The following is a 25411-nucleotide window of genomic DNA, read 5'->3' as shown; positions in this document are numbered from 1 at the left end:
AGAAACTCCAAGTGCTCGGTTGAAGTACAGAAAAATGAAATAAAATGGAGATAAATTTCATTATACATATAAAAATCACAATATCATATGGAATGATATAATTTATTTTATTTATTTTATTTCACATTTGTTAACAGAGTTACTCCGAGTTCGCAATCAAACCCATTTTCAGTGGAGACCCGAGGGGAAAAGCCCCAGCAAGCATAATTAAAGATAAAGTGACAATATACAAATATTAAGTAACAATCACAATACAAAATAATTGTAAAAAAGAAAAGGTTATTAACTATTTGCATTGCATTGATAGTAAGCAACCCATTTTCAGTGGAGACCCAAAGGGAAAGAGCCCCCGCAAACATAAGCAAAGATAAATATACAGGACAAAAACTATTAAAAATAACAATGCAAATATGAAATTAATTATAAAGAGAAAAACTAAAGAAAAAATTATGAACATTAAGGGTTGTACTGATAGCAGTGGTCTAAATTTACTACATATAAGAGTAAAAACAAAAAAATAATGGTTATTCAAATGAAGGAAAATATACAGACATTGATAAGAAGTGGGAGGGGATAAAGAGTGTGGAGAATGGGAGGGGAGAGAAAGGAGGGGGCTATAGTAGGGCTATAGTAGTAGAGCTGAGAGTTTAGGAGGTTAGTTTAAGCAGAGGTTGCTAACAGAGAAAGAAAGTTAGAGATGCAACAGTTATACGGTAGGACAGAGTAAGACTATGTGTGGTCAACAAGTTTAGTAGGTGGGATTTAAGCTCCTTTTTAAAACAGGGAAATGAAAGGCTGGATCTAATATGGAGAGGAAGTTTGTTCCAATTTAGTGAGACAGAGTGTTTGTAATGTAGTTTGCCAATATTCCTTTTGGGTTTATAAACTGAGAGAAGATGCTGATCAGCACTCCGGAGAGGCCGGGGGAGAGTAGAGGGTAACATGGGAGGTTAGAGCAGGGCAGGAAGAGGGGCTGTTGAGTATGGAAAAGGTAGTGTGAAGTTGCGATTGTAGGGGAAGATGCGGAAATTCCAGCCACTGAAGTTTGTTTAGTGAGAGGCAGTGATGTGAAGAGAGTGGCTGGTTTCAAATAAATCTGGCAATTTTGTTGTATGTTTGTTCCAGTTTTTGCATTGAGGTACTTTGGATATTGGTAAGGATGGGGGAATCATATAGAAGACTAGGTTAAGAGTAGTGAGGAATTTTTTGTTCCTATAAAGTAGTCCAGGTTTTTGTTGGGTTTTTTGATGACCTGTTGTATATGCAAGTCAAATTTTAGTCAGCCAACAATTATTACCCCAAGGAGTTTGGTATGTGAGGCAGGGGAGATAGTGGTGCCACCTAGGGAGGAAAGAGAAAAGTTGGATTTAAGGTGAGAGAGTATGTGAGATAGGAAGAGAAGGAGATGAGTTTTCTTTGGATTAAGGATTAGTTGATTATTTCAGAGCCATTTTTCAACAGAGATAAAATAATTCTGTGTTAGTTTGTGTAGTTAAGAGATAGTATTGGAGATAGATAAGAGAGTAGAGTTGTCTGCATATTGTATTAAAGATGAGAGACTGTAGGTTGAATGTAGGTTGTTAGTAAAAATTTTGAAAAGGAGTGGTCCAAATATGGAGCCTTGGGGTATTCCTGTTTGAACAGCAAGGAAGGGTGAGAAAGCCTGCTGCCATCCAACAGCTTGTTTCTGCCAGTAAGGTAGGATTGGAACTAGCCAAGAGTAGAAGGAGAGAGGTTTAGGTCTGAGAGTTTGTTAAGAAGGATGGCATGAAACACAGTGTCGAAGGCTTTAGAGAGATCAAGGAATAGGAAGAAGATAAGGAGGTTGTTGTCTCTAGCTTCTGCAACCTTTAGAGTAAAAGATAGTAAGGCAGTCGAGGTACTGTGTTTAGGGCTGAAACCATGTTGCGAGGGGGTGAGGAGATTTTTGTGAATGAGATAGGACAGTAGTTGAGTATATATACATTTTTTCAAGGATCTTAGGGGTGAGAGAGTAGCGATTTGTCTATAATTAGCAGGTTCAACACAGTTGCCACCTTTGTGCAGAGCAGTGGTATTGAAGGATTTCCATATTTCCGGTATGGTAGATTCCTAAATGGAGTGGCTGATTAAGATAGATGCAGGATATGCAATAGAGTCAGCAGCAATTTTCAGAAATTGAGGGGGGAGTTTATCAGTGGACGGAGAGCATGGTTTTAGTTTAATAAGCAGGGATTTTATATATTTAGTAGAAACAAGTCACAAGCTAAAAGGCTGAGAGACAAAGGAGCATAGAGGTTTAGGGGGAGGTGATGGTGACACAGAAGAGTTGGGATGAGCAGATTTAACAGAGTGCAGGAGTTTCAAGATGCAGTCTATGAAGTGTTTGTTGAGAAATCTGCAGTTTCAGAAGGAGAGTGATATGAGGAAAGGGTTAGAGTTGGTAGTAGAACCAGTGTGGAGCTGGGAGTTGAAAGTAATCCGGAATTTTTGGGGTCATTTGGGTGAGAGCATTGAAATTTAGTAAATATTGGCATTTATCTAAAATAATACATTTTTTTACACAATTTCTGAGCTGCTTATAACCTTGGAGAAAGGTGGGAGTTTTAGTGGTTTGCCATTTTTTCCACAGAGCATCTCTTTCATGCATCAAAGCATGGGTAGCTTTGGAGAGCCAGGGTGTGAAATTAGATTTGGTTCTGATTTTGGGAGTTGGGGCAAGAGAGTTTAGGACATCAAGGAACATGTGGTTGAATTTAATAACAGCATCACTGAGCAGGAGAGTTTTTAGGAAAGACCAGTTGATGGCAGAGAGTCTGTAGTTAAAGATTTCAGGGGAAAAGTTAGTCGGTTTCCTACAGTCTTTGTAGAGATGGGGCTTAGAGAGATGAGGAGAGTGCCTTATTGCAGAGATGGGAGAATGGTCACTAATAGAGTCAGGGAAGGTAGAAGGGTTACAAGAGTTGTTTTAAGAGGTCAAGATCCAGTCAATTGTGGAACCAGTAGCATTTTTACTGTAGTGGGCAGGGTTAGTGATCAGTTGTGAGAATCCGTGCAGGTTTATGAAATGTTCGGGCAAGTCACCAATAAGGAGTTCCAATCTATATTAACATGTCCAAGATTGATGGTTTCATAGGGGATGGAGGTGCTTATCCAAGAGAGTATTTGTTCAAGGATAGGGATGTTTTTACCTGGGGAGATATAGACAGAGGCAATAGCAAACTTCCTATAGTTATTGATGTGGCATTCTAGGAGCAGTAGTTCAGCAGGGGAGAAACTACCCAGGGTAATGTCTATAGGTGCTAGCGTCAGTGAAACAGAGTATAAGATAACCATTCCACCTCCTTTTTTTGGGCATCATATCAGACCTATAGATATTGCATTAAGGTGGGAGAAATTCAGAGGAATTGATATGAGGTTTTAGCCAGGTTTCCAATAGGGCCATGATATGAGGTTTGTGTTGGGCCTACCATGCGTGAAGTTCAGACGTTTTGTTGTTTAGGCTTTGAGTGTTCATTGCAGAGATAGAGAGATGTTTGAGGCTGGAGATATTTGAGGATGTTTTTGGGGGGACAGCAGATGAAGGTGGAAGGGGAGTGGAGAGAGGGAAGGGACCAGGATTGTGATGGATGCCACCAAAAACGAGAAGAGCAAAGACAAGATGGAAAAGGTTGAGGTGGTCAGTAAGGGAATGGGATACTTGTGCTTGGGCTTAGGAGTAAGAGCGGGGTAGGCCACGAGTTCAAATTTAAGACACTGAAAGGAGGAGAGACAGAAAAGAGAGGGGGCAATAGTCAGTGGAGGTTGGTTATATGTTGGAAGAGGTCTGGGAAAGATGGGGGAAGAGGGGAAGATATAGAGCTCAGTGTGGTAGGAAGTGTTTAGGGCTAGTGAGATTAGAAGTGGGAGAAATAGCAGTAAGGAAAGCATTGCATGTTGGGAAAAGAAGGGGAAGAGTTATAAGGAAAATATAAAGAAATAATGTCAGTGGAACTGCATGAATTCATAAAATATTTATAAGAGAACTGTTTTTAATGAATTCCTTCAATGAACTATACCTGTCAAAAGAAAAAAAAATTCATCTGTCTTCACAGTGAGGAACCTTGATTAAATTCATCTTCAATAAAGACATCCTCAATAATGATATAGCAAAATAATGTTGGTTTCTGTGAGCAGAGCATTGCAGTGCAGATGATTTAATCTTCATATCTTGAAGTGCTGTTATCTCTCCAAGAAGATAATCTGCTTGGTTAGTCCTTAAGTCTTCTTGTTCTTTTATTTCTTTGAGCACTCAGTGTGTTCTTATGTACCAAATCTTTTGTATGCTTTTCTGTAATCTGTTCACTTTGAGTTGGTAGCTGTTATCTCAGAATGTACAGAATGCTATCATTAGAAAGGTGCTGGAGAAATAACAGAGGAGCATTGCAGCTAGTATTCATAGCCAACATGGATAGTACATGGCGCACTGCTGGAAGTGACTGATTACAGTCATGTTGTGATTCATACTACCCACTATCACCCCCTGTGCAGTGAGGAAAACAATGTCGGAATTTATAAATGCAAATGACTAAGGTGGACACAAATGAGACCAATACCTGTGGTGTATTACAAAGCACCAGCTGGCTGACCAGAAGCTGAAAGACCATTTTAAAGTAGACAAAGATATTTTATGGGTGCTTCCTGACAATTATTGCCCATAAACAGGATAGGGAGGAATGTGTGGGCTCCCTACTCCAGTGGATACTAATGGACAAGTAAAGTATGATGTACTAGCTACACAAACCTTTTAGAGTCAGACATGTCACACTGGGAATACTATAGTGTCAGCCTGAAGAATAAACTTAAAGCTTCTTTGATACATTATTTTCATAAATGGATGGGTGTATCTATTATGCCAACTCATCAGAGGAAATAATCACCACCATGAGTAGCTTCTATGTCATCACTGGTTTTCCAGTGAAGAACCGGGTGCTGTTGATTACACACATATGACAAGCGAGGCCCTACCTGATGTCTGTAGACTGCAGCCAGTGAATAGGAAGGACAACTATTCTGTGATCTGTTAGTTAGCATGCCAAGCACAGAGGTTAGCAAACAATGTGTTTGCACAGCACCCTGACAATCCCCATGATTCCCCCATCTGGCATACAAGTTATCTGTATTGCTGCTTCCTGTGCGTTGACATTCCACATGGCCGTCTAGTCATTAAGTGCAACCAACATGATAATCGGACATATACAGAGCCAAAAACACTGTGTACAAATACCACACTTCCCCCAGGTGTTGGCAATATTTTATAGTTGATGCTGGAAGATTTCTGGAGACCTGGTTGATTACTCCTGTATGGAACACTGACATTCCAGCTGAACAAGAGCATATCATTGCCCATGTGCAAGTCAAAAACATGATACAATGCACACTCAGACTGCTGAAGGGTCAGGTCTGGTGCCATCATATTTCTGATGATGCACAGTAATATACTCCTATGGCAGATATTTGGTGGCAGTATGCATACATTCCATCCATCCAGGGAGCCTCTAGGACCTCTATTATAGCCCCAATAACAAAGAAGACACAAAAATCATTCATCAGTGACAATGAAGCTGACAAATAGTGGATAGAAGCCAACTCCCCTGAGAGCAGAGGGGACAATACATGTCAGTACGGGTAAAATAGTAGCATCTAATTGGGATGCATGGGGCCATGATGAGCACAATTGCACTGCCACACAGAATGAACATGATGCATGTTCTGTTAGTTAAAGAGAGTTGAGGGCAATGACTGAGTCATGCTCTACAATAGACATCTCATGTACATGACACAGGAGGGAAAATGGAGTGGGTGACAGTCATCAGCATTTGCAGATATATCAATGGAAAGAATGACGTGGCTGATACCATAACTTGGGTGGCTGGTCCTGTCATTGGAGGCAGAGATGAGACTCTTGTGGCAAAATGTACTATGTGTCATAGACAATGCCTTCTAGTGAGAGTAAGGAAGATACCACTAAAGGCCTGTGACTGCAGACCTGTGTGGTGGCTTGGTGTGCTGAATTAGAGGCCTCTCACAGCAGAGATGCTGAACTTCTGTGGGAACAAGACCTGTACTGAGTTCACCATTGAGGATTCCTGCTTATGGAGGCTGCCTGGGTTCAGTAGAGGTCGTGAGCTGATATTCTCCCAGTGCTAGAGGATCAAACGTGTATCTTGTGGCTGTCTACTAATGTGACCATCCTGTGTACATGCCTGTGTACATGCCTGCTCCTGATCACAGACAATACTGCTGTACAGGGCAATGATTGTGGAGTTTGTTGTCCTCTACATGGAAGTAAATATGTTAGTGACCTTTGTTACCATAATGAATAGAATGCCATCATTCTTGGAATCCATTTGTCTCAGCAAGGTTTTGGCAGTACAGGATGACATCCTCATGGAAGCCATGCATCAAACCAGTCATTTCCATCTCATCTTGACTATCATAAGGCCGTGCTTGGATGTTAGCCCTGCACACCTCTGACTGAGACTTAGCAGTACCTAAATATCAAAGGCTTATCGTGACATGTGATTCTTCTGGGAACCACTGCAAGGCTGCTGTATTGTGGGTATACCCAATTTGGATGCAATGCTACGACAGGGAGAGCTACACTGGTACTCTTACTTTCAGAGACCCCCCCTCTCCTGCGATGAACACTGCTATACTGGGGAATCAAGGAAAATCTGAGAACATTCAGGCAGGTAGGCTGGATCAGTTACAGTTATAGCCCAGCCATCATGCAGCAGAATGTGCAGGAGGCCTTTGATGGTAAAGTATCCCACTGGTCAGTATCTCCTATGCCAATCTTGGATCACACTGCAGATGTAGTCATTGGTGGGCCTCTAATTGTGCCAAAAGAGGAGCATTTAGCCCCTGCAACCAGGCATTATGACAAATTTCAGTCATCTGATAGGACACACTCACATCCATCTGTGCCAATCACCAACCAGCACTTCCTGGCTATTCAGAGCTGCGTACATCTCCATCCCATTGTGTCACAACCCAGACCTTGTGCATTCTTTGTTCCTCCCTGTCTGCTGTTTGTCCATCCTCTATTTGTCTCTGTCCTGTCAATGTGTCTCCTTGTATTGTGTATTCACATCTACCCTTGTTTATCAGTACAGTTTTGTGCCTAATTGTGTGGCCCACTATGCTTACCCTTCACTACATATGCTTCCTGTTTAGCTGTCACCCTTCATATCATCCTTTCTTTCTCAGTATATTTATATAACAGGAACCCTGTACACAAAAATATGCATGCCTTCCCCACACTGTGTTCCCTAGCATATATTTAGTGACTGCAAAGTGTACATAGGTTCAGTTTCATAATATTGGAATGTTGACTGGTCCATATATGTGATGTGTGAACTTGTGAATATTAGCTGCAATAAAGAAGCAATATTGCTCTCTGGCATCATATGAATATTACATACGTCTCGCTCTCCAGCAATTAATGAATATTAAGTAAGCTTTCAGTGCCAAGACTCTGGGTGTTCTAGCTTTCTTTTAAGCCTATTTTCAAATGTTAAATCATATGTGAAAAAAGCTACAATGTATAATCACTAAAATTATTGTAAGACCGTAAGCTCTAAACAAGAGCTTTTGAATTGTTTTTAAATTACTCCCCCTCACTTCTTGCAATAAAATACCATTCTGCATAGTTTTCTTTTGCCATTTCCATAGTTTATAAGTGATAGTCCAAGACTGAGTTTGTTCTTTCATTATATGGATCTTTTTTTTTTTTTTCAGTTATCACCCACTTAAACATTTGATGCCTCTCTGAGGGCCATACATGACAACAGATGATACATGAAACTCTGAATAAGAGAAACAATCCAAGAGGTCTGCAGGCCACTACACTGAATTTATATTTTTCTGATAACTTGTGGTTATATCTGCCTGCTGCTGAATGTCTAATATGTCTCAGACCTACTGGCATTTTCAGCCTTTTTTCTGACATTAAATGGCTTATTACATCTATATATATATATATATATATATATATATATATATATATATATATATAGATAGATATACATATATATATATATATATATATATATATATATATATATATATATATAGCATACATATGTGAAAACAATCAGAAATCATAAAACAACATTGCTGCATTTCTCCAAAATCATTTTAATACCATGAAGCAGCAGTAATTTGATTTACTGATAGTAAATTACCTTACTATACTCATATTTATAACAAATAAAATGTATGCAACAGCTGTTGATAATTTAAGGGATATTTTAATGAGTGGTTTATGTACTAGGTTATAGATATATAGGCATGCATAAGTCTGTAAGTACTTTAGGACATAATCTGTGACCTGAGGATACCAATGAATATCTATATTTTTCAATGTCATATCTAAATCTGAAACTCAGAATAGATGTACCCTTTGTAACTCGGTAGTTTTAGCTTGTCATTTCTTCCCATTCCTCCATGCTTTCTTCTTCTTCATCAGTAGCCCCATTTTTCACTTTTATCAAGGGGCAGAGTGTCTTGTCATCTGTCATCACCACTTTCTTTTCAAATCCACTTGTCCTACCTTCATTGACAGTAATGCCTTACAATCCGTGGAGTCCCTTGGCAAGAGAACCTTGTCTCTCCTTGCCTTTTCTGTGCAACACCAAACTCTGCACTACTAAATTCTCTTCTACTTCTCTACCAAAATGATTGAACCAGCATAATCTATTCTTCTTCATCTTCCCAGCAGCTAGGGCTACTTGTGCTGCAACAATATCTTAATTGTTCATCTGTCCTACAGTGTACATCCTATTACCTGCGCCAAGCACTTCATTTATATCACCTCAGACTTCCACAGCTGCTCTGCCTACGTTGCCCGGGGTTAATGTGCCAAACATAAAAAGTGTTCACACCACTCTTTTGTACATTATACTTTTCAGCACATTAGGCATTCTCTTGTCACACATTACCCATGATACTTTGTGCCAGTCAGCTACAGCTCCTCTGACTCTAACTTCACATACCTCTTTGAGACTTCCTTTCTCCTCATCCAGGTCTCCAGTATATTTTAAGCTCCTAACCATCTACTGTTTTCACCAGTAGCTCAATTTCCAGCATCTTCTGATTGCCTTCATTTTCCGTCTTGACTATTGTCTTGACTGTGCTCAGATTCATCCTCTGTTCCTTCAGTTTTGCATTTCAGTTTGCTATCATTTACTAAATGTCCTGTATAGCTTCTGCTTTCAGTGCCACTTCATAGATTCATAGATTAGTATTAAGCTAACTGCCCTTGGCAAGATTTTGTAAAGCTAGCCAATTATCCTAAAACACCTTAACCATTAGGCCACCCTCCCAATCATCTGTATACAGCAGCTTTGCTGATCTGTTCCCTGTGATCTGTTTGCTGATGTAATCCATCACCAATGTGAAATGGAGTGAGTCGGAGATGTACCCTGAGACACAATCTATCCGACTGGTTAACCCTATGAGCATCCTGACACTGTTCATACTCATGTCATTTGGTCCTTGTACATAGCCAATACTAATTTTACAGAAGTTTCTGGGACTTCAGACTATCGCAGAACTGCTCAAGTCAACTTTCTTCAGATCTAGTCATATGCTTTGTCTATCTATACTACAATGAGTATCTCCAAGAGCCATTTCTTTCTTAATGCTGACAACCTCTTGGTCATATCTGCTCTAATTTCATCTAAGCCCATAACTTTCCCTAAATTCATTTTCCTTAGTGTACTTCATGGAGGGGGGTATTCCTTCCTCTTTCATCTTAGTTTGTGCATGTGACAGTAAAGCTCTGGGAGGTTCTCTTCTTTCAAAAGTTTACTGATCTACTCCTGCTAACTGCCCTTAGTGCCCTTTGGACTGGTGAGCTGATAGTTATTGAGTCCCTTATGAATGGCATCTTATAACTATCTTCTTTGTCTTTATTCATTGCCTTACAACCTAATAGGGTTTTTATTTTTATCTGCTCAGGCACTTTCCAGCAGCTGGTTGACTTTTTCTGATGCCTTGGTGTTTGACAATGTCATTTCTCTCTTAACTTCTTTGATAGCCAGCCTGTACTCTTTCTTAATCTGACCCATCATCCTGCATCTTCCTACTCTCTGTTTTCTTTGCTTTCCTTACATACCTTATTGTCATATCTGACTTGACTACATATCTGTTCTATTATTTTTTCACATGCTAGTTTGAGATGCTATCTTCTTCAGCTCCATCTGTTTTCTCATTATAAAGGGGTGCTAGAGCTGTGAGTATTTCCTTGAATTTGCTTTTGTTCCAGTCAATTTCCAAGTCTTCAACCTAGCCTCTGTTGACCTCAGAGTCTTCAACTACTTGTATTAGGTAATTACGATCACTACTGATTGACATGCCAGGCAGACAATTTATTGGTGATGACTTTGTAATCTCTGATTTGACCCCAGTGCCCTTCCCTTTCCTTATAAGCAGGAGGTCTATCAGATTTGCATGATGAACCTTCCTGCATTTGAGCTTATGACTGCCTCTTCCGACAAACCATGTATTGAACATGATTATGTTATTTGACAAACAGAAGTCTTGAAAGGCCTGTCCTTCATTACTCCTGTTAACCCAATCATGTGGCCTTGGACTGTTTATCCTGATGTGAGCATTAGTTTCTTGTAACATATAAATAAAAAAGGGCTAAACATAGTCTAATTTTGAGTTCAATCTGATCATTCTATAACATCTGTAATGCTAAATAAAATAAAAGTATGATTTAAAATGTAAAGAAATTATAATAGATAATGTAATCTTTAACAAAAGTGTTGTGATCTTGAATACTTCCTAATTATTAGCATTGTATATTATGGGTGTAGCTTGTGCCGTGGAATACGTCTTTGTCTGTATTATATCAGAATGAGCTGTGATGATTAATATTTTAACAAAAAGTTAGAAGATTAGATTTGAATTCTGTTTTTTCTTCATAACTTTAATTTCACTGATCATTGCTGTGACTTGTGAAAGATAGTTGAACATCAGAGACTGGTATGCATCTGGTGTTTTGATTTTCTGTTTTATGTTCTGATGATTGTTGATGGTGTATTGTGTGACTCATAAGGGATATACTTCCCACAGTCTTCTACTGTATAAAGAAGAGGAGAGGGCTTACATCGATTTGTTAGATTGAACTATGTATAACACAATAGAATTTCAAAAACCATTCTGCTGTGCTATTCCAAAATACCGTAAATGTTAGTGCTAGAGAAGGGAAGCAGAGCTCAGACTTGGATTACATGCCACAGCATGTGGTACACATTTCTGCATGGCGTGAACCCTGTATTTCCAAAGTTCCTCTCCCTCTGCATATGATTCCTTGGTGTCGAGGAGAGGGCCAGACACTCCCTAAGGCACTTTATCTGCATCCAGCTCTTAATTCATTAATTGCAGTAGAAACCCATGATTCTTTGCATGCTGTGGGGTTATAGAAGGCCTCCATAACCTATGCATGTGAAATGCAGCTAGATTACAGAGGTGTGCAAGACATAACTCCATACTAAAGCATCGAGGTTCAGCAAAGTCTGTAATGGGGAAGTTTTGAACCTAAGAAACTCTTTGTTGTTAACATTTTTTCATTTCTCTTAACCTATGCAGTGCAGCGCTTATGCTATAATCACTGTATGCATCTGTAATACTACGTCCAGCTGTGCTCTACATGATCTTGTCTTCATTAACCCATACCAGATTATTTAGGCCTGTGCACCCCTAATAAAACAAACAAAAAGAAGTCCTCAGAAGGAGTGAAATGAAGTAATAGCCAACAGTCAACTGTTTTCTGCATCATTTTGTTTTCTACAGTGTGAAATTGCCCTGCCCCTGCAAGACCTAGGCCAGCTGTTGCACAGCTCTAGGTGTGTGATTAAGGACATACTGAGTAACTGTGTGCCTTTTGAGTGGCCATTGTGGAATCTGAATTAATACCATGCATTAGTTAATAAATACATAATAAAAATGCAAAATTTAAAGTACATTATCAATAATCTTGGCACAACATAATGGGCAAATAAGCATCTAACTATAATTTTAATTTTCTTCTTTTACAGGAAAGCTTATCTTCATTTCAGAGTTCTGAAGATATACAACAAATGGTCAGTTGCATGCATTCTTTTTTTTTCTTCTGTTTCAGCTTAATTAAAATGTTATGTGGAATATTTTGATTATTCACTTATTGGCTTATCTCAGTAATTTAAAAATATAAACCTTCTTCTTTTTGTTATTTAAATACATCCATCATGTTGCCAGATACATACATGTGTGTTTCGTTGACCCAGAGCATCTCTATAACTGTAGTCATCACTTACTGTTTCCCTTCTCCCACCTTTTTGTCTCGGAACACTAAATGGACTATCTATCTCAAAGAACACGTGAAAGGATTGTCTTTAATTTTTGCATGTGATAATGTGATAGATAGAAAATGTTTTGCACATTACAATTCAAGTTGTGATGACTGTAAAATAGTAGAGACAGTATTGAACAAATATTCTTTTTGTATACAATTTCTACAATATTCTGATGACATGAAAATGTTTCCTAATTGTAACATTAACTGACAAACACATATCTTTGTAAATAGAAAACATATTAGATATACACTTATTTATTTGACAAAATCTAACTTAAATTACTGTTGAGTTGCACTGTATTTCATTTATAATGGTGAAGCTTTTCCCTCAGGCCTAAAAAGAAAATGAGATTTTCCCAGTTTAACATCAGATGTACCAACTATAAACAAATAATAGTTAAATCTGGATAATTATTTTTCCCTCTCATGGCAAAGGCTGTATCGTAATCATTCACTTTATTTGTGGCACTATTCACTGAATGAAGTAGTGGTCCCTGTACATGTCCTTGTTTAAATGTACACATTACTTCCTGTGTAGCTTGTATGCTTCCTACATATTGTAATTACTGTAACACATCAAAATCTGATATTGTAAGTCGAGGGGGCTATGTTTTTAATTGTTACTTTTACTTAATTTAAAATACTCAGAATGCATATTCTTTTTTGCTCCTGCTGTTTCATATTTTAACCCACAGAATATAAACAAACCTAATTTAATAGGAATTTGCAGATTCTGCCAAAGATGTGCAGCGCCCAACTTCAAAACATTGTCCCCAGAGCCTCAGACATCCTAGGGCTATGAACTTGGTGCACTAAATGCTGTCTGATTTAATTTATACACTGGTATGTCTGTAAGTAGATTTGGTAATGAAAAGTGACATCCATTAGACAGGAATGAGCTGTTTACTAAGTTGCGGTGTAATCACAAGCAGAGACTAGGCAGTTTTATCAAGAGAGCAAACTGTTTTTCTGCTATAAGTCACATAATGCTGCATTGCCCTACCATAACTTGGTAAATATTCATGCAAATGTACAGTGCAGTCCAAAATATTTTCTGCATTTTTTTATGTTGCAGTCTAACTTTTCATTTTCATAATGGCTCTCCCATTCTCCCCGTTTGCCTTCCAATGTCTAGGAGGATCTGTAAACTTTGGAAAAGACTGTCTGAGGATATGTGGTAGCTATCCATTGATTTGCATAATATTCTATTATATATCAGTTTTCTTCACTTGCCCAACCAGACGTTATTACATTTCTGAACACTTTACAATAAATGCATTATCTTCCACTTTTAGAGGATGCTGTCCACTTAATATTTATAAGTGGGTGAGCAAAAAAGTATCATAAAAATGTAGTATATTTTCAGTGTTTTAATATTGACATCATCATGATAAAGCTGTCAGGCACCAGCAATGCATGTATTACAAATTATAGCCTGTTCTATTTCTTCTTTAGGTTATATATGACTGTTATATTTTGTAAAAAGAATGGATGTGTTTAAGTACTTTTCATTCAAAGGTTATGAAAATGTGGTGCTAAATCTGAATAGAAAGGTATGGATGTTATTTCCAAAAGAAAGATTCTGAGTTGCTTGTGATAGTTAATGATAGCAACCTCTGAATGCTTAATAGGAAACTTCACCCAAGTGTGTACAGACCTGTCCAGTTATATCCTTAATAAACTCTAAGCACACTGACTGAAAGTAAAACTGTGATGTATCTACTGAAAGTAAAACTGTGACAGTATTTCCAAACTTCTCTAATAATACCATCAATGGTACAACAGGAATTTCCTAAAAAAGGAAACATTGCAAATGTAACTGATAAAAATATAGAAAGAAACAAAAGTGATGCAAGACTTTGTAAAACAATCTATCTATTAATGCAGAGGCACTGAAGCAAATTATAAAACTACCTAGAGGAGAACTAATATCATTGTCCTGGTCTTTATCAACTTAGCTTCTACCTACATCTCACCCATATCTCTTTCTGTTTGGTTAAATCTGACCACAAATTAGATAACTTATGTGTCAAGCCTAGCAGTATTACTTTACCATGAAATGAAACGATCTTCAGGTAGCCCAGGGCAAACTTACTTCAGCTTGTAGATGACCTAGGCAAAATCCCAATCAAACTCCTTTAAATAGATCCAGCTGGACTTTTACTAGTACCTAAACATTTGCATATAAAAGTTCTTAATCCCCCCCTTCTAAATATAATGATGAATTTAGATGCAAAGCTCTCAATGTAGAAATATGAAGAATAAACGTCTCTGTCAGAATTCTCATATTAATAAACATTATAACCAAAAAAAAGAAAAAAAATAATGAAAAAGTTGCAAGAAGTCCTCATTCTTATCTTAATAGTAAAGTAAGACATTCCAGCAAAGAACATTAGAGCATTAAAAGGAAATGCAAAGCACAGTATAATCTAATAGCGGCTACATGTTTCAAACAAAAGTTTAACTTTCTTCAGTTATGCTGATGCGCTGAGCTCATCCCAATAGGATTATACATTGTGATCCCAGGTATATAGCAAATATATTATCAGACAAATTTAGTACTAATTTTGCCCTTCCTACCTACATTGCTGCCCCATTATTCCTGAAAATTTAGATTCCCCTGCAGTCTGTTTGGAATGAGAATTACAATCCCTGTCAAAGGCTGAAAATATTACCTGAATGGGAAAATGCAACATACCTGACAGCATTCTCATTAGTTAAATACGCTCTATCCCAAACTCCATTTAAACTGCTCAACCTCAGTCTATCCACAAGTTTTGCACCTGATGTTTGCATATGTGTCAGTTTCACTCCCCTTCACAAGGATTGCCCCTAAATGGACATGGTTAATTATAGGCCCATCAGGCTCACCAAGCTTGTATTCAAAGCCATGGAACATATTATAGCAAAATTCAGTTATGCAGATATAGAAAAACTAATTTATCTTGATTCCAAAAATTTTGATTTTGGTAAGGTCGGGTCCTGTCTCCAGAACCTAGTAAAGTTCTTCGAAAAGGTTACAGAGGCTGTGGATATTAGTCACTAAGTAAATCTCAACCCTAGCCAAGACTTTTGATCCCATTTCTCTTATTGTTATTTAAAAAGTACACAGTTTAAACGCAGACCCTTGCATTGTCCATTGGATTGCCAACAGATCCCAAGCTATGAGTATTACAGGTACCTCTCTGAACTTAACATTATGAATGGAGTGGTATCACAGAGATCAGCTCTGAAACTTCCCCTATTCAACATTGATTTTGCAGACATCCAAATCATTGTCCCAGTACTGTGATTGACTACGTTTGTTGATGTTAGTAGACTGGACACTATTATCCACTAATTTACTGATACCAAATAGCTGCAGCAAGAAATGGAATATGCAGATGACTGGTGTTCCAAAAATGGTCTCAAATTAAATGCAAAAAAAAAAAAAAAGTGTAACATAGTAGCATTTGTGATAAAAGCTGCTCTCATCTCATGTGTTATAAATACTACTAGTCTTCAGAAAGGCAGAGACATGAGAAACCTGAGTAATTATGTGGGCAACTATAGCCAGGAATCCTTTTATCGGACTCACTACATTCCCAAGGAAATGTCAACAAAGTCAAAAGAAGCCATCCTGACACTGTACTTTACCCTTAGTAAAACAACAACTGAATGTATTGCACCTTTTGGAGTGTACAGATCCCAGCATATCACTCAGCTGGGATAGTCCCAGATATTTGTAACCAAGAACATGAAATCAAATGTCTTAAATTCTTCAACTATCTCAAAAGATTAGCGTGACTCCCTTTATGTTCAGTAACCTACAAGTTGCCTGGGGTGACATATGTCTCAGTTTTCATCAACTGTTAATTCAGGAGAAATACCAGATAAGGTCGGTGCAGTGAATAATTGGTTTTAATAGTGTATACCCTAAAGTCAGATTATAATAGCAACAATGGATCCAAGGACTGGGGGCTGCTGTTATGTTCTCTCACAGACATTAAAGCAATGGTTATTCTCAATATTATTTCTCATATAGGAGCTAAATGGGTGTTTTTACAGGAACCCATAATTAAGAAGTGAAATGTGAAGAAAGCATTTATTAAATAGAAAGGGGAAAACATTATTTCTTATACTTCGTCTGCCAAAAGATGGGGGTTGGTATACTGATCCATCTCCTAGACGGGCTATAGGCCACAGTGTAAAAATGGGTAGGGATGGTGGATAGTTCCTGGGGGGTGGGCCAATACAACTAATTTTAACTACTTTGGCCCAAACAAGAATGACCACAGGCTGGCATACACTCATTGCATCAGGCAAGGATGGTCATCGTGGAAGGTATGGATTTTCATGCTGTTTTGGATCCAGGTTTACATTGTATTCTCTGTGGTACTGTGTGTCTCCTATGGTAGCTGGGGAACTTCATATTATGATGACTGATCTTCAACTGGTAGATTTATTGTGAGCATTTTATCTCGCTGTAAGGGATATATGTACACTGGCTGCAATATAGACAGTCAATTGAATAATTAGTGGTTGGTTAGTACAACTGTTATGAATGCAGCAGGTAATTCTGAAACTGATTCCAGTGCCTAAACTGATGATGCCTTTGTTACAGTTGGAAGGGGGTGGTCAGTGGAAATGAAGCTGCTTCTTTGAAGAATCCAAATACTAAAGCAGCCTAGCAAAGACTTATCTCTTCATACTGGTCAGCTTGCCATTGCAACTCAGATACCATTTTTGAGTCTTGGATTTTGTGTAGGGTATTTGAGCACCAAGTCTGTTGGAAAAAAAAGTCTATGGATTTCTAAAAGCTAGGGAAATTGAATATTGAATTATTGGGGATAGAATGATAGTATAAAAGCACACACTGTGGCCATCTTGAGCTGCTATGACAGATAAAATCCCTAAAATAGACCATTAATGCTCACCAATTTCATCATATCCAGGATAAACGGGAAAGGTATAAACTGTTGTAGAGGGCTGCAGGAATAAAGTCCAACAAAGTGATTGCATGGAAATGAAAGGAGATGTCCAAACATACATTTATTTCACAACTGAAAGAAACACAGGGATTGGTGACTCCTGACCCAAAGGATATTAATTGGTTACTTGCCAAGGAATACATTAAAGCAGTTGGGCAATTTGCATCAAACATGCCTGGGAGGTATATTTCCTAAGGGACTTAACCCTTCCCATCACAGTTTATTGAATGAGTTAAACTGCCATGCAGATTTCCTAAGGCATGAGTATACACCAACGGTGTCAGCTCGGACTCAATCTCCCTACTATGCGGTAGTAGGGAAGGTTGTCCCCTGCCCCCTGTCCCCCTTTTTATCTTGGTCACCACAGTAATTTGCAGCAAGTTGTTCAGAAAGGTAACTTATTTCTGGTGAAAATTGAGCATCCTCTTACCACCTGCTTTGCGAAATGACTGTGTGGTCTGACTCATTGAACCTGTTGAAAAGATGCAAATTGTTTAAGTACACTTGATGATTTATCTTAGTGACAAGATTATGTGTAAATAAGGATAAAATTGTGATTTTTTTCCCATGGCTTCTGAGGCTACTGGTTGGTCCCAGACAAATGGAATGATTACTTTTGCCAAGATGATGGAGGTCACCAATCTGGCTCAAGATGAGTGGTGATATGGATAAGTTGGTAGATTTTAATCTCCTGTCATTGTTTGAAGTCATAAGGTGGTTAGAATGCGGTGTTTTTGTATGTGTATTCAGTTTTCTGAAAAAGTCTTTTGACAAAAGCATTTATTAAACTTTTATTATGCTAAAGACATTTCTTTATTCAGTTTGCTCTAGCACTGACAGTAGTTTATGTATTTTTGTTCTGTGTTTACACTGGTTTCTTTGGGATTTTGTCAGATTTGTTGGTTTGGTTGGAATTCTTCCTCACAATAAGGTGTTTTTTTCTTGAGGCATATACTGCATATGAAATACTCAAAATACAGCCATAAATACAGAAGCTAACTGCTGACTTCCTTTGACAGTGTTGCAAACCAAGAATTCGCTGACAGAAACAGTTTATTCCAACTAAATGCAAAGAGTTTGGGGTATCTGATTTAGCCAGATTTGGTTGGGTAGTGATTGGGAACGTTAGTATCATAGCTATGCTCTTGCCTAAATCTGTGCTGCTCACTTCGGAACTATTTCTGAGAACTCTGATTGTAGCGTCATCAACAGCCAGGCTATCACACAAGGTTTGGGACGCAGGTGGGATGGATTTTTCGTTTGAAGCCTGCAGTGTGATAGGTGCTACACCATAGCAAGTTAAGTTTACCCCCTTATTATTCATTTGGAATCACCCGCTAAAAATGGTTGATGGCAAAACAAGTGTTTGGCATAACTGGATTGCTCAGAGATTCAATTTGTATTTCATATATAGCATGTTTCAGCCACTAGTATTTTGAACTGGTCTGTGTTTAAGAGAAAGTTCCTTGGTCTTGAAGCAGGATGGTGGCAATACTTACCGTTATATTCTGGTCTAGGTAAGCTTCAAGCCTTAGATCCTTCCCTAGGTATATCTCATTTAGATTTTTGTCTTAGTTCCCTGATAATGCTCCTAGTGTGAGTACAATATATCGGGCTCTTACAAAAAAAAAGCTACAGAATTGCTGAGCAAGTATCTGTAATAATGGAAAAACCATGTTCCCTTTACCTTTGACTAAGGTGGAATGGGTAAATACCTTACTAGAAGTGAGTCTTCTAAATGTCTTGTGTTAAAACGTTTTTTCTTTATGAAGTCATAACATCAGAAGCATTACACCTCCGTCAGATTACGTGCCTTAGGGTTGACGAATCCTCCCTCATGAAGGCAATGTGCATGGTTAGAGGTCCGCCATGGTATGGAATCTTTCGGACAGGTTGACTGATGTAATTGCATGGGCCCTGCAGGTCCCTATCCCACCTCGGGACAACATTTCATTTTGGCTGATAGGATGCAATACTAAGCTATGCTCACTGACTTTTCTTGAGCATGTGTGAATCAGGACCATGGCTGCTACAGTTTTAGCCTTGCTGTTTGCTAATTGGAAATGGTATAATAAATTAGATTTAACTTGACATGCATAAATCTCATTATAAGCTCAGCAAATGGCAATGTGTATGATTGGATATGCATAAGAAGCAGAAATGTTTGAGTAGTCTGTTGTATAACCTAGTCTGACTACGACGGATAGATAAATATTAGATAATCTATTTAGCCAATGTGATTATATCATATACACCGTGATGACCCTTGGTCAGTTGCTTTATTCTGTTTTTTCTGTATCATTTTGTGATCTATTGACTGTTTTTACCATATCTACTTGATGTATTCTGTATTAGGTATTTCACTGCAAATCTGATTGTTTGGTTCATGCAAGTTCTTCATTTATGGAAATAAATTGCCTCATAGATAAAAAAAAAAGTATACTATTAAATCAAACCCAAGGGGAAGGGTAGAGATGTTCCCTTCACATGCATTAACAGCAGCAGAACATTAGTAATTGTGCTTCACTTGTACACATATTTTCTTGTAATACAGGATTTAGATATGGTGTTGTGAACTGCTGCTAATAAAGCTTTCATGCAGAGCCAGTTCTAGCAGTAGTGACCTAGGCAGTTGCGTGGAGGGGTGTTACAACATTTAATTTTTAAATAAGAAAAACTAAATCACGTTTTTCTTTAATGTTATTCTTATTTAAGAATGCACTCTGTGTCATCACATCAATGCACATTAAAATGTTCCCACTTCTGCTTCTTTCTACGAGTCAGTTTAATCTTAATGATGAGATGTTCCTTCTTTGATTGCTACTGTGAAATGAGACATCCCTCTGCTTGGTAAGATAGGTGCGAGTGTGTAAAATGCTCTAGTTAGGTATGGCAGATTAGTTAATAAGCTTGCTCGGGCTCAAACACTGTACTTTGGTTATAGAAGACAAAAGCCTGAATCCTCTGTGCCAACTACCAGACTGCTCAAGGAATGTGAGTTTTTATTTTTTTTTTGTATTTTATTTTTATTTTATTTTACATTTGTTGACCAGGATAGTCCGACTGGATGCATGTCCATTTTCAGCGGAGGCCCGGGGAGAAAAGCTCCAAGGGTAAGCAGATACAGCATTACATAATACCAGCATTACATATTACAAACAGACTATTTACAGAGATTACTTAAGTAAGCAAGTTAAACAAGTTCCACAGGTTACAGTTAGTCCTGAGCACAAGTCAGGATTAAATTAAATTACACAGTAAACTGGTTAACAGATTTTTACACATTCGAGTTAGCCAGGCTTGATACATTGACATAGCCAGTTAAGTGACAAATGTTGTTTGAGTCTAGTTTTAAATTGACCTAAGGTGGAAAGTAAGGTAATATCAGCTGGAAGAGAGTTCCAGGATCTAATTACAGAGTTTGCAAAGAGAGAATCACCGACTGTGTTATTAATTTTGCTAGTCTGAATTAGTAGTTTGTTAGAGGATCGAAGTGGTCTAGGATTGTTATAGGGGGTGATAATATTTTTAAGTGCAGGAGTATTGTCCGGATTATAGAGGATTTTATAGGCCATAATCAGTTGGTTATACTGGATTAGGTTAGGTAGTTCAAGCCAATCAAGCTGATTTAGATTGATGCAATGATGTGTCCTAAAAGGCAGCCCAGTGGCAAACCTGGCAATGTGGTTGTAGCAAATTGAGAGTTTGTTAAGGACAGTCTTGTTCAAATTCGAGAGTAGAGGGGATGCATACAGAAGGGTTGAAAGAAGGTGAGAGCGAGCTATGGCAATTTTAGCTGGAGGGGTTAGGAAGGCTTTTATTCTGTAAAGTGACCCTAGTTTTTTATTGATGGTTTTGATAGTTTGGTTAACATGTAGGTCAAATTTGAGATTATTGTCTATGATGACACCTAATAGTTTTGTAGATGGGTCAGGGGAGATTATTGTGCCATCATTTGATTTTATGGTAAAGGTGAAAGCGGTAGACCTACGTGTTGGTGAAAATAACAGCATTTTAGTTTTGTTGGGATTTAGGATCAGACGATGTTCAGAAAGCCAGTTTTCTATTGTATTACAGGTGGTCTGGGTAGCTGACCGTAACTGTACTGGAGATGTGGCTGAGCAAATCAGAGTAGAGTCATCAGCATATTGGATACAGCTGACTTTTGGGATGACAGTATAAAGGTCGTTAATGAAGATGGAGAACAGCAAGGGCCCTAGTATAGAGCCTTGTGGTACTCCGAGGGTGTTAGGTAGAAGGTTAGAGAGTTTGTTCTGCCAGAGGACAGCCTGCTGTTGACCATTCAGGTAGGATTGAAACCATTGGAGGGCTCCAGTATCTAGACAGAATGTTTGCAGGGTGTGGATTAAAAGTTGGTGATCAACCATATCGTATGCCTTGGAAAGATCCAAAAAGAGGGCTGAGGATATATAATTATTGTTGCAATTATGGTTTATGGTGTTAGTAAAGGCTAGGAGGGCTGAAGTAGTGCTGTGATGAGGACAGAAGCCATGCTGAGTGTCTGCCATAAGGCGATTTTGGATTAGGTGGTGCATGAGTTGTCTATGAATACATTTTTCCATAATCTTTGCAAGTGGAGAGAGTATAGCTATTGGCCTATAAATGGAGAATTCAGTAGAGCTGCCTCCTTTGTGAAGTGGGATTACATAGGATATTTTCCAGATGGTGGGAATTTTAGCTTCTACTATGGTTCGATTGATTAGTATTGAGACGGGGTAAGCAATAGCATCAGCTGATTTTTGTAGGTCCTCGGCAGGGAGTTGATCAGCAGAAAGTGTAGTGGGTTTTAATTTTTTGATCAAGGTACGGATAAGTGAAGTGGCGACTGGTTGGAAGCTGAACGCAAGTAGGTTTCTAGGGGTGCTACTTTCAGGACCAGGGGAGCTAGGAGATAGTTGGCTAGCTAGGGCTTGAATTGTCTCAGTAAAGAATTGGTTAAAACTATCAGAAACATCTTCATGGGTTTTATCAATAGTAGCAGCAGGGATTGGGGTTGAAGTTTGTCCAGGATGTAGTAGATTATTTAAACCTGCCCAAAACTTCTGAGGGTTATTTTGATTTACTGTCTGTAAATTACAGTAGTATTGTTTTTTGTCTTGTAAAATTGATTTTTTGGTTTTGTTCCTGAATTGCCTGTATTTAATGTGATCTTGAGGGTCTTTAGAAAAACGCCATAAAGCCCATGCTTTGTTTCTAAGGGTAATTTTGAGTTTAGACTCTATAGAAAGCCATGGTGCAGTTTTTGCCTTGGTTCTCTTTGAACGAACAGGTGCATGCAAATCAAGGATCTCAAGGAATTTGTTGTTAAAGTATGCTACTGCTTCCTCTAAGGGGAGGTGTTTTAGAATAGACCAATTACATGAGTTTAGTTCATGAGTTTCAGTGCATCTTCAAAGAATGTAAGTTTCAAGTTAAGAGACGTTTACTGTTGGTCATGCTGTCCGTTTTCAATTTGCAACTGTTTTGTTTAGCAAAGCTTGAAAGTTTGTGCTACAGAATTCGAACACTGTGTTAGTTGCACAGCAAGCAGCACACCTTGCCTTTAGTGAAGAAGGCTGTGCCCATGCGGATGGATTACTAGTAGTACTGTACACTTTAAAGGGTTGGGGCTGCATGTCCTTTTTCTTTTTTTAATTCATTTTTATTTTTATGTTTTATTTATATAAAACACAATCATTTCCATTCTTACAGCATGACCATCAGTGAGTGTTATACATTGTAGTCAATACAGTAACGTGTAGGTCATAAAACATATCTATTTACACTATATACAAAGATGCTTTTCGTTGTTATAAAGCAGCACATACAATAAGGATTTCAAGTCCATAGTCTGACTGTGTGATCGTGTGCATATTTCTAGGTTCCTTTGTACCTTGTTACTATGTAGTATGTATGATGTTTTATGCTAATATGATGTTAAAGGTTTGTTCCCAAATTTCTCAGGCTTTCATATTTTTGCTTCTTTTCTCCATTACTATTTTATGGGCTAAAATATGTTTTATAGCTATCTTTTTGAATCCCTCCTAAGGTATTTTTGTAGGGTCTAACCATTTCAGAGCTATGTATATACATGTCCTCATTTTTATAAGATGCTTAGTAAATATCGTCATTATCTTGCAGTATTACTGTATTACCAGCTTACCAGTTGTAACATAGGCAATTTATTCTTCAAGGGCAGCAGGCACTGAATTTGAAGATTAAATGCTGAAATGTAAAGTTGTTTGTCAACAACAAGATCTTCATTAGTTCTAGATTTCTTTCATGTGGAATTATTCAGATGACTATTACTTTTTCAGAGATTGTGCATATTAGTAGATTGCAATGATAGAAATTTTAGTGGCCTTCTATGGCTGAAATGTTCTGAAAAAGGTAGTTTTGTCATTGTTGGTTCATATAAATTGTTTGTTTATTGGAAAATTGTTCAAAACTACAAATTTAAAACATACTGTAACAGGTGGTACTGTGTTATACAAGGAATATAATTTAATACAATCAGGAAGGTGAATCAAAGAACACATACATGTATGCATGCTGCTAGAAAATGTATGCAAACAGCCTGTGGTTTGAAAACAGCACAAAAATAAACGTAATCCAAGACTGTCCAGATGCATTTTCTGTGAATGCAGGTTTCAATGCCGTTTCAATGAGTTTGAGTTTTAAGAGCAGAGAAGTTTACTGTTCATGCTAAGTCTGTTTTCATTGTGAGTTTTGTTTAGCAACTGGCTATTAGTGTTTAAGTTATAAAATTTGAAATAACAGATTTAAATTAAATCCAAACATCTTTAATCATTGTAGAAGTCAAGAATAAAACAACAAGCACACTGACAAGGTTTGAAGTGTTTATGATAACTGTGGACAGACAGCAAATTAATGGCGAACACTGAAATGGCTGGGGGCGTGCTTGATCCATTAGTCATTTGACCATTTTCAGACTCTGCTTAAAAGTGAGGAGTGCTGCCATTCATAATCTTGCGATATTTAGAAAACTGATTTATTAATTATTAAGAAAAATTAACAAAGAAATAAAACTCATGGGAATTTGGAAGGTTTCAGCCCTCCCACCCCCATGCACATGCACTTAGCAGCAGTACAAAGTATTATTACAAAGTGCAACCTTACACATATTTTTTCTTTTATTTACTGTTATTTTTCTGGGGGGGTTTTATACTTTTTTCATCTTGGCAGAATCAAAGCTGACTATTGTACGTATGTGATGCTGCCATTGATTGGTGCTAGTTATGATAAGTGTTCAGTAGGTTAAGTGCACTATATCGCCATGTTAAGATGCTTGTGCAGTAGTGATTATTACATCCATCACTGTGTTTTATCTCAAGCAGGTATGTCATTCACAGCAGCTGTGGATTGTTACACCTCTAGCAGTCCACACATAGGGCTACATTTGTAGTTTCATTGGTAAATACTAGGCTTGCTGCACTCATGGGCCATTTTAAGCCCAGCCGATTTCCCTTTTTATAGGCTTACAGGTTCATAGGATGTTACCAGGCTACTGACCCGAGGGACTTTACAAGCCTAGTCATTAAATCCCAATATAATACTAGATGAGAGATATCATCTATGCCCAAGGTTTTTCTAGCAAGGACTATGCGCATCCATGTGAGAAGCTGGGACAATCCCTGGCAGAAATTTACAGTTTTCCATCCAGTTGTCCAGGTTGCACTAAAATAGTGTCATGGAGGTGCTCTGCTTGATATGGATTGGAAGCCTATTTCAGAGGAGTGTCAACTTTTGAGAGCTGTATCTCTGTCCCCAGCAGGTCCTGTTTATGTAGCAGGCTAGATTGATGTCCCTGGAATGAGTGATTCTAGTCCCACTTGACTTATGGATGTGCAGCATTTCCATTAGATTTGTGTCAGAGATAGCCCTGTAAACCAGACATAAGTAGCCTCTAAGTAGCCTATACACTACTGAATACAGTGACAGCGACTTCAGTCTGTCCATATAAGACATGTGCTGGAGACCCTGTATTTTCAAAGTTAGAAATCTCTGAGGTCTCTCAAATTGCTGCAGGTGTGTGTGGTGCAGTACATAC

At 38.1% G+C, this 25411-nt stretch overlaps 1 long non-coding RNA gene across 2 annotated transcripts in view; it reads left to right on the top strand.

The window, feature by feature from the left end:
- LOC122816351 overlaps positions 1-25411 on the top strand; it is a 2791022-nt gene that overhangs the window by 1710511 nt on the left and 1055100 nt on the right. For both annotated transcript variants that reach the window (XR_006367076.1, XR_006367075.1), the window contains exon 3: positions 12072-12116. This is a non-coding gene — a long non-coding RNA (uncharacterized LOC122816351). The remainder of the gene's footprint in view (positions 1-12071; positions 12117-25411) is intronic.

Source organism: Protopterus annectens, chromosome 12.part0 (assembly GCF_019279795.1).
Source record: "Protopterus annectens isolate FY-2018-M chromosome 12.part0, PAN1.0, whole genome shotgun sequence".
Taxonomy (NCBI): domain Eukaryota; kingdom Metazoa; phylum Chordata; order Ceratodontiformes; family Protopteridae; genus Protopterus; species Protopterus annectens.
Note: the sequence above shows the minus strand (reverse complement) of the source record. Positions and strands in the feature narration are given on the sequence as shown.